Source organism: Cervus canadensis, chromosome 28 (genome assembly GCF_019320065.1).
Source record: "Cervus canadensis isolate Bull #8, Minnesota chromosome 28, ASM1932006v1, whole genome shotgun sequence".
NCBI classification, from domain to species: domain Eukaryota; kingdom Metazoa; phylum Chordata; class Mammalia; order Artiodactyla; family Cervidae; genus Cervus; species Cervus canadensis.
This window is the reverse complement of record NC_057413.1, coordinates 2,787,168-2,797,483: the sequence shown is the minus strand read 5'-3', so window position 1 is coordinate 2,797,483 and position 10,316 is coordinate 2,787,168. Positions and strand designations below refer to the sequence as shown.

The window sequence follows — 10,316 nt, the reverse complement described above, 5'->3', positions numbered from 1 at the left end:
CCCCTCTCCACCACCTCTCCCCCTTAACCCAGGGCCCCTCTCTCCCCATCACCTCCCCCCCAACCCCAGGCTCCCCTCTCCACCATCTCCCCCCGAACCCCAGGCTCCCCTCTCTCCACCACCTCTCCCCCTAACACCAGGCTTCCCTCTCTCCAGCTGCCTGCATCCTCTCGTGTCCCATAACAGCAGACACATTTGCCCACTTTTCCATAAACTCTGTTTCCAGATAGAATGGTTCCGTAAAGACAGCTTGAGCCTGGCAGCTCACGTGAGTTCTTCCTCTGCTGAAAGCAGGTTCCGGACCAGCCCCTGCCAAACCTGGCTTCCCTGTCCACTTCCCAGGTGGGGTCAGAAAAGTGGGAGAGGCCCTTCGCGTGGGTGCCAGCTGCGCTGGGAGGGTGCGCGGAAGCCAGCGGAACATGGGGCCCGGGCACGTGGCTCTCACAGTCCAGGCCGTGGAGAAGTGATGGAGAACGTTCTGCCCGAGACATAACAGATCTGGGTGGTTCACGCCAGACAGAGAAGCAAGAGCGTCAACCAGACTCTGCTTTCATCCTTGTTCTTTTCTCCATTTTGCTGTTCTGACTAAGTATTCGTTCTGACCCCTCTGTATAAGGCATTTATGAGACTGTCATCACCACTAGCTTAGAGGTCCGCATATGTCACGCCCTTAGGATTGTAAGCAGTCTTCTTTTGTAAGGCTGTTTGCTATACTCCGTAACCTGCAGGGAGGGCAGTGCCCAGCCTGGGTAGCTCACAGAGACGGTGAGAAATCACAGAGAAAGCATTTCCCCAGCATTCTGAAACGGTTACCTCCCTGACTTGATAGCCCTTGCCGGTGGGAGAAGCAGCAGCAGGAGCCCCTCCCGCCTCACGAGCTGAGCAGGCCCAGCCCCCGTGTTTCTGTACTCGGACGAGATCTCCCTGAGCGTGCGAGTCACAGTGATGGCTTCAGGGGGATCCAGCTGAATTTTAAGTGTGTGGCACCTTTTTGTTCAAACCTGCTGAAAACTAACGTGTCTGTGCCAGGCTTGGGGGTACGTCCAGCTGTGTGCTGTTCCTCAGCGGGTCCCCTGGGAAGGCGACCCTGCAGCACTGCTGGGCTCAGGGCCGAGGGGGCTGACAGGCTCCCAGCCCCTCACGCGTGTAGGCTGGTGAATGAGCGCTGGACTTAACCTCCACAGGACGTTTGCCCACTGCGCCAGTGATGCGATATTCACCTACCCAGCTCAGCAGGGCTTGTGTAACTTAAGTGTTTAGATGGGGACGTACATTGTTAGCTATAGGCTGTAGTTACACCCTGAGAAGGTCAGCTGGATATCGTGTCTTCTAATTCTGGATAACAAGATGTTGGAGTTATACCATTGTTGTCAGCATTTTTTTTAGTGATAACAAGATTCCACACCATGTCAGCTGTTCGTGTTCTTTAATGAAGCAGTTCAAATAGCGGCTGTGTGGGACCCAGAGCTGTGACCCTGCCGTCAGACGTGACTCGGGGCGGGCACCATGCACTACCGTGCAGATGCCAGGAGGGGGCTGATGTCAGGGGTGGCAGCCTGCTTGTGAACCCGGACGTCATCCTGCAGACGGCCTGAGAAGCTGGGCGTTTTACCCACAGGTCTTGTGGGAAAAGCAGTGTGCACTTTCCCTGACCTCTGGCTCACTTTCAGCTGACGCAGTGTTCTGGTAGTTTCAGGGGAACCGCTAAAGTTTACTTGGCAGTCGTTTTGATGGAGGAGAGGAAAGTCATCTGTAGATTAGGGGCATTTAAACTACACGGAAGGAGTTACACATCATTCACAGTGTTCAAGGGGTAGAAGTGACCCAAATTCCCAGAAGGACCAGCACTGCCGGATTGCCCTGGTGTGAGGGTCCTCACGGGGTCAGGTGCAGAGGGAGGGGAAGGTGGTGGTGGCAGCCAGGGGTGGGGGAGCGGAAAGGGGAATTAGTGTGTAAATGGGTGTAGTCTCAGGTTTTCAGGGTAAAAAAGTTCTAGAGATGTGTTTTATAACAATGTGAATGTACTTAACACTATTGAATTGTTGATATACACTTAAAATTAGTCAAGATGGTAACTTCTTGATTTTTTTCAAAAATCAAGAGAGAATTTAAAAATTCTCTCTTCTCCTAAAGAAGAATTTTATAACCAATCATCAATTTCTCTTAATTGAGAAAAATAAAATGAAGTGTTTTAGACACTGACTGATATTTGACGGTGGGAAATGTAAGTCCTTTGGAGCTTGAACTTCAAGCCTTCAGTTTCTCGTCTATAAAATTAAAGGATCACACTGTAGCTCCAAGGCTCCTTCCAGTTCTGAAATGCCGTGGTTCAACATTTCACATCAGTATCTGTCCCCTTCTTGAGTATTTGCAGAAGCTGCTGATGTATTTCAGGGTAAATTACTGTGTGCGCAACTTTCCTTGGCCGTTTCCCACCAGGACCTTAACTCTCTGGAGTCTCGGTTCCAGGCGAGCAAAGTATTTGCGCCATCATAAATTCCAAAACCTTCTCCTAGCCTCAACTTTCTGCTGCAGAGAAAGTAAAAAAAAAAAAAAGCTGGATTGTTTTATTAGTGTTGCCTGCATCTCAGCTGCTAACCTTCCTTTCTGGTAAAGACACGTCACTGGTACCAAAGCATATTTTTGAGGAGAACGTTTTCCTTCAATGAAAATGGCAGCAGCAGGTGAAGAGCAGTAAGGCGATCACCCACAGGCTGGAGAAGGATGGGAGTGCTCCCCCAGGCTCCTCCTTAGGGTTGATGCTACTTTCTGTTTGATTGACCCCTCCCTGCTCCCTGGCTGACGTCTCAGGGACTTTGATCCCACTCTGCCAGGCAAATCACACACTGTTGCCCTCCCACGTTCGATGCGGAGGTTCAGACGGGGCGTGTTTGGATTGTTCTCCCGGGGACACAGAGTTCGGAGGAGGACAGCCCACGGCTGTTCGGGCAGTTCTCAGAAGAGGGGCCATGCGGGCTGGCCTTACCTCCCCCGAAGGTAAGCAAGACCCGAAGGTGGGAGGAGGCAGCCGGGTGCGCATTCCTCCTGTTGGTTCTCAGAACCCCCCAAGAAGGCAGCAGTCCCCCTCGTGAACAGCTTATCCCTCGGGGCTGGTCTCCTTGCTCACTGCTCAGAAAACTCTCTCAGCTGTCTGCCTTAGAAAGGAAAGAGCAGCACAGAGCCCCCGTCGGGCAGGGTGGAGGTCGCCCACCTTGTGTGAGAGCGCTCCTGCTCTCGGGTTCCCGAGCGGCAGTCCTGCCGGCCTCCCGTGGAGCCGCGTGCCGGCCTCCCGCCCGCGGTCCTTGCCGCGGTCGTCGTCCCTCCGCGCCGTGCTCGCGCCCAGGCTCCCCCCAAGCCCACAGGGCACGCTGCCCCCTCGCCGAGCAAGGGACAGAGGGGGCCCGCGTGTGTCACTCTGGGTTTCTGTCCCAGGTGCTCTGGGCGCCGGCGAGCTGACGACCCAGCCCAGCGCGCGTGTGAGAGCTGGCCCTCCTCTCTCAGCGCTGGGTATCTGCCTTTCGTGGGTTTTACCTGCATGTGTGTGAAGGGCGGTTTCACCAATGATCACACACAGTCAGGTGTCTGCCGCTTCACTCAGAGACACAGCTAGGAGTCACAGGGAAGAGGAGAGGCTTCGCGCAAAAGGCACCTGAATTCAAATCCTGATGCTTTTCAACACCCCTCTATCCTCCGTAAGGGTATTTAATCACTCTTAAGACTTGATCATCATTCACTGTGTCTTCTGAAGCCCAAGGAACACCATTCGTAAGTGAAGGCTAGTCTTGCCCCTGCTGCGTATTTGAAATACCAAAACCAAGGGATGTGTCAGAGATGCTTTCTCGTCCCCAAACCTGGTAATTAAGGCTGTCATTTCACAGATTGGTCAGTTATAAATAATTGAAAGGCTCTAAAAATTCTCTGAAGTGGGGCCCTGTAATAATCTTAGCTTTATTCAATAATGCTGGTGTGCATTTAAATCAGTCTTTTACATAGATTCTTTTTCTTCAAGCATGTCCATAGAGCCTAACAAGTGCTCCTCTTCTCACCCCCCCATCTCGCTTCCTTAATGCTGTAAAAACTACCCCCCCGAAGTTGCATAGAATCTCCTTCAGTTCAGTTCAATCGCTCAGTTGTGTCTGACTCTTTGCGACTCCATGGACTGCAGTACGCCAGGCCTTCCTGTCCATCACCAACTCCCGGAGTTTATTCAGACTCATGTCCATTGAGTCGGTGATGCCATCTAACCATCTCATCCTCTTTCGTCCCCTTCTCCTCCCACCTTCAGCCTTTCCCAGCATCAGGGTTTATTCCAATAAGTTAGTTCTTCACATCGGGTGGCCAAAATATTGGGAGTTTCAGCTTCAGCATCAGTCCTTCCAATGAATATTCAGGACTGATTTCCTTTAGGATGGGCTGGTTGGATCTCCTTGTTGTCCAAGGGCCTCTCAAGAGTCTTCTCCAACACCACAGTTCAAAAGCATCAATTCTTCGGCACTCAGCTTTCTTTATAGTCCAACTCTCACATCCATACATGACTAATGAAAAAACCGTAGCTTTGACTAGACCTTTGCTGGCAAAGTAATGTCTCTGCTTTTTAATATGCTGTCTAGGTTGGTCATAACTTTTCTTCCAAGGAGCAAGCATCTTTTAATTTCATGGCTGCAATCACCATCTGCAGTGATTTTGGAGCCCAAGAAAATAAAGTCTGTCACTGTTTCCACTGGTTCCCCATCTATTTGCCATGAGGTGATGGGACCAGATGCCATGATCTCAGTTTTCTGAATGTTGAGCTTTAAGCCAACATTTTCACTCTCCTCTTTCACTTTCGTCAAGAGGCTCTTTAGCTCTTCTTCACTTTCTGCCATAAGGATGGTGTCATCTGCATATCTGAGGTTACTGATATTTCTCCCGGCAATCTTGATTCCAGCTTGTGCTTCATCCAGCCGAGCGTTTCTCATGATGCACTCTGCACGTAAGTTAAATAAGCAGGGTGACAATATACAGCCTTGACACACTCCTTTTCCTATTTGGAACCAGTCTGTTGTTCCATGTTCAGTTCTAACTGTTGCTTCCTGACCTGCACACAGGTTTCTCAAGAGGCAGGTCAGGTGGTCTGGTATTTCCCTTTTAGAATTTTCCAGTTTATTGTGATCCACACAGTCAAGGGCTTTGGCATAGTCAATAAAGCAGAAGTAGATGTTTTTCTCGAACTCTCTTGCTTTTTCAATAATCCAACGAATGTTGGCGATTTGATCACTGGTTCCTCTGCCTTTTCTAAAACCAACTCGAACATCTGGAAGTTCACGGTTCAGGTACTATTGAAGCCTGGCTTGAGAATTTTGAGCATTACTCTACTAGTGTGTGAGACCAGTGCAATTGTGTGTAGTTTGAGCATTCTTTGGCATTGCCTTTCTAGTCTGTCAAAACCCGAGGCAGCATCACCAGCAAGTCCACGAGCCACTGGGCTTCGTCTGGAAAAGGCGAGAAATTGGGTGCCTCGCTTTCCCAGACGCTGACAGCACAGGAGCTCCTTCTGTGACTCTGCTCTCTGTAACACGCCTCATTGGGGTTGGAGTGGAGCTTCCTTCGCGGTGTGGATCTGCACTCCCTCAGCCGAGCGTGTCCCAGGGTCTCCTGCACAGACGGGGATGCGCACTCGGAGCTCAGTGCCCACCCGTCACTGCACACAGGCCAGCCTGCCCCGACCCTGCCCACTGCAGACGGTCGTCGAGGCCAGTTTCCTCCCGTGGGCGTGCAGGGGCGTAAGGCCCCCTTCCACGCCTGATGTTTTCTGAGTCTGAAAATAATTGATAGTGATAGTTAGATCCCAGAAGCGTACCTGTGAATGTTGGATTTTGAGCAAGGTGAGGTTTGTCATTGACCCTCTGCGTTTACTGAATTGACCTGAAACAGCTTGGCCGCCAGGTGTCACAGGCAGACTGTTGCATTGACGTCGGCCATGGCTGGTGGCCTGCCTGAGTTATGTAATAGTGGTTCCCACTGTCAGCTGCGGCCTCGGGGCCAAGTCCAGAGAAACTTGGCTACACTTCACAGACGCTTTTAACACCCAGCAATGGCAGGGACGTGGTGTGGATCATGGCGGCTTTAGGGGACCCATGAGCTGTGACACAAGCCGCCCTTCACGCAGATGACAGACCACAGATGCTTCATCACCAGGGAGACATTCTTTACTGGACTCGACAGGCCTCGCAAAAGGAATGGGGTGAGGAGGGGAGACTGGAAGAGAGCACAAATCCTGTCTCTGGCTCTGATCCCGCTCTGTCTCCGCCGAGCAGGCTCAGCACGCGCGTTTTCAGTAACTCTCAGCTGTTGTTTAAATTTTGCAGCTGTCCCTGTAGCTGTCCGTGTTTTTCTTGCCATGATCGTATAGTGGTTCGTACCCTGCACTGTGTGCAGCTGTCCACGCTTTTCTTAATATTAAGTGCTTTTCTTACTGAAAACTGTTTTTAAAGGGAGCCCATGTTTCCCTCTAGGCCAGCGACTGTGCTTGTCCTCTGCTGGGCAGTGTAGAGAGCCGTTAGGCGGCGACGTGGCCGCTGGCAGGGGCCCCCCTCCCTGGTGGCCGGCCACCCCCCTGTTGACAGGTTGCTCTGTCAGAGAGACGGAAGCGACCCCCTCTGCCGGGACAAGACGATCCAGCAAGAGCCAGTGCAGCGGCACGGTGTCCCCGCCCGTGGGAGACACCCCAGTGCCGGCGTCCCGGGGACGCGTCCCGGTTTGGTGTCAGATCCTGGCCGTGCAGGCGGCGCGGCTGCGGGCCCACCATGTGCGCGCCTCGTCCGTGCGCGCGCCTCCTCCGTGTGCGCGCCTCCTCCGTGTGCGCGCCTCCCCCGTGCGCGCGCCTCCCCCGTGCAGGCGCCCAAGCCTTCATTCGTGCGCACGGCCTCGATGTCCTTCCAGTCGGACCCTCCCAAGTGCATCTGAGTTGAAGTGGCCTCGCGGCCAGTGTGGGAGGGCCTCTGTTTCCTGGCCGCCCGCATTCCCGGCCCTCCGGGGCTTTGAGGTATATTGACAGGCGTTGCTCTAACTGCCCATGTCAGAGCTTTGGGAGCCTCATCAGTCTCACGCTTCTCTAATTGACATCAATAATGCGTTTCCATCTGTCAATACTGCCTAATTGCCGGGTTATAAACAGTGAAGCTTCTGTGATAAGTCATGCTCGCTGCTATCTTCAGACATTAAGGCTTAAGGCTCCTGTCAATATTTTGATGTGCTATAAATTGTTTCTATGAGGGTTTTTCCCTCTTATGAGCAAGGAGGAGCTGTGCAGCAGGAGACAGAATTGAGTCAGTGTCGCCACGTGAAATCCAGTTGAAGAGGCAGACCATTCCAGTGCAAACACAGGACGGCTGTCTGCCAGGCCAGTGCAGTGCACTCCATAAAAGCTGCATAGAGTCACTGTGCCCGTGAGCGCTGATGAGTCCCGAGGGCAACGTGTGTGCCAGGGCCCTGCCCAAGGGAGTTGGACCAAACGGTGGCGGATATTGCCAGGAAGGAGGACTTATTATCAGCTCGTTTTTCCGAACAGGAAGCTTGCTCAAGTCAAATCGTGACTTTGCAAGGCTGGGTCTCACCCCCAGGGCTGTTGGCATCCATGGCTGGACTCTTGACCTTTTAGGGACCAGCTCGATGAAACCCAAAGAGGGGGACCCAGTGTCAGAGCACCAGCTCCACGGCGTCTGCTACGCAGCTGGAGGCTCTGGGATGTCTGGCTTGGGAAAAGATGAGTTTGGAGGCTCCGGAAGTCTGTCCACCTGCGGGAGGGTTAGCCCTGGGGTCTGTGCATCCGACAGCGAGGCCAGCCCTCTGACCTGGCGGGAGGCACCGCTGTGACCTGTAGCCACGCCGTCCGCAGCAATACCCGGGTCAACCGCTGCCCTTGGGCAGGTCACTTGGCCGCCATCTGTGCCCGTGTCCTCAGTCACGATGGGAGTGACGGCCATACCTGCTTAGTAAGCCTGTTGAGGGTTGAGTTAATGCAGAAAAGTGCTTCCGATGGTATTGGGCATGTGGGGTGTGTGTTATAGGGTTTGCTGTTGTTTCAGTGTAAAGCCAGACTAGGTGTGCAGAAGAGTGCTCTAAAAACCATTCAATCTTTGTGCATTATTTCTGCAACTCTTTATGTACTAGACACTGTTCCAGACACTGGGATACAGCAATAAATGATAATAAATAAGAGATCCTGTCCCTGCCGCTACCCCCATGAAGCCTACATTCCGTGTTAGAGAGAAAGGAAGTTACCGTGTGAATCAGTGAAACACCCGTTCAGCACATGAACAAGCCGCGTCGAGAGGTGAGCCCCCAGCCCTTGCCTTGAGACCCTTGAAGACGTCCTGGCTGATGTCCTTGTGAGCAGGGGCTCCTCCTGAGGGCTTTCACAGGGTTCCTGACATCCCTCTGCCAGAGAAGGTTAATGGACCATGCCTCCTGTGGTAGCACAGGAGCACCTGTCAGTAATTTAAAAACAAAGATGCATTAAGGCTGCGTGCACGAACGTCTCTTGCTGGTGATATTAGCAACTTAAAAAACGTAAGGTCTCCCAGCAGAAGCTACACCAAAACACCCAAGGCCGTTATATCTGAAGGCCAGGCCTCGCCCTTGGGCCTTGTTCCCGGCCCCTGGAGCTGTCCCATCCACCTCCATGGCCGCTGACCCGTCCTGTTCAGGTGGAAGTGATGCCCTTTAGATGTCGTTCACTGAAAGGCCTGTGGGAAGCGAACTCCTGTTCGCTCAACAAAGGAGACGGTCTGAGAGGTGAACATACCACTCAGGGCCTGTGAAGTCTCAGGCTTCTGTGAGCTCTGCGTTTTGACTGAAGTGACTTCTTGGTTTATTAGGGTTGGGGCAAGGGGGTGGGACTCAACATTTCTGTATGTTAAAGTCCTCGCTGTAGTCTCATAAGGCCTGTGGTACTTGCTGACAGCGTTGCTGATGTTGCAGATTTAACTTTGAAGAGGTTCACGGCACCTTCAGAGTGCGCGCTCCACTCAGCTGCCAAGGTAGGCGCTGAGGCAGCTCACGGGCTGACGTTAACACTCGTCCGTCAGGCATATTTTTTCTGAATGAAAAGTAGCGAATCACTCTTCTCTGGATGGTTTTCTCCTTTAAGAAATTGTTTTACTTGAACTTGAGCAGCTTATGTAAAAGAGTGAATATTTGCCCTTTTCTTCATTTCACCAATGTTGACATTAGGTTGCAGACGTCACCCTACCTCTGTGGATGTCGGTCGGTATCTCCTTAGGACAAGGACATGTGTGCCGTTGCAGGGTGCCGTTTTCACACCTCAGAACTGGCATCGGTGAATGCTGGCTGACTCACAGTCCGTTTTCACACCTCCAGCCCCACTTTCATAACTGCCTCTGAGCCAGAACCCATTCAGGCCTCGAGAGGTGCATTCACTTAAGAGATGTAGTCACATCTCTTAAGTCTCCTTTGATGTGGAAGAGACCCTCTGCCTTTTTTCTTCCCCCAGCTTTCATGATATTGGCATATTTAGTCTAGACTGTTCTCAGTCTGAATCAGTCAGCGTGTCTCTGTTATGACGCTTGGAACAGACCCTTCGGCAGGAACCCTGAGTGGGTGATAAGGCTTCTCCCTTTCCAGCCGTCAGTAGCCCACAATGCCGGTGGAACTGGTATTGCTTTGTGCTCAGTTTGATCCTTTGTTAAAGTGGAGGCGAGATTTCCATTACAAACATCCCACGTCTCTTCGTGATTAATAAATAAACGGTTCCCCATCAGCCTTTCGCCCAGTGGTTTCCAGACCCATTAACACATCTTGCCTGAATCAGTTATTACCTCGTGGTTGCAAAAGGGTGACTCTTATAACCTCCTCAGCTGCTCCGAATCACTTGGGGCCCCTTGTTAATGACCATAAGCTTCAATTACAGTCAGGTGTGTTTCTCACTCATCTGTCTTGATTCTCCCAGTTTAGCAAACGCATGATCTTAGCCCAGGACTCAGACGGCTCCCTGCTGACCCACTCTGGGGGTTTGTCTTGGAGTCAGGTTCCGCCCCAGGTGTCACATGGCTCCACCGTTTCTCCTGGAGGCCTGGGGGTCGGCCTGACGTCAGAAGGACCTCAGATGGACCTCAGATGGCTTCCGTGAGCTGCCTGTCGGCAGCTGTTGAACCTGCCTGGAACTCAGACGTGAACGCAGAGGCGACGCGAGCTCGCCTTCGTCGCTCCCTGGGGGTCACAGCCGCGCCGGGGCTGCCGGCCTCCTCACCTGAGGTCTGCTCAGCATCTCACGGGCCTCGGGCCTCTCTTGCCTAGTGGTTTCTTTTTATGACTCC

The 10,316-nt window shown here is 52.5% G+C and overlaps 1 protein-coding gene across 2 annotated transcripts in view; it reads left to right on the top strand.

Annotated features, from left to right (window-relative positions):
• The window catches only part of LYRM4 (LYR motif containing 4), an 82,995-nt gene that overhangs the window by 25,210 nt on the left and 47,469 nt on the right, over positions 1–10,316 (top strand). The window lies entirely within an intron of this gene.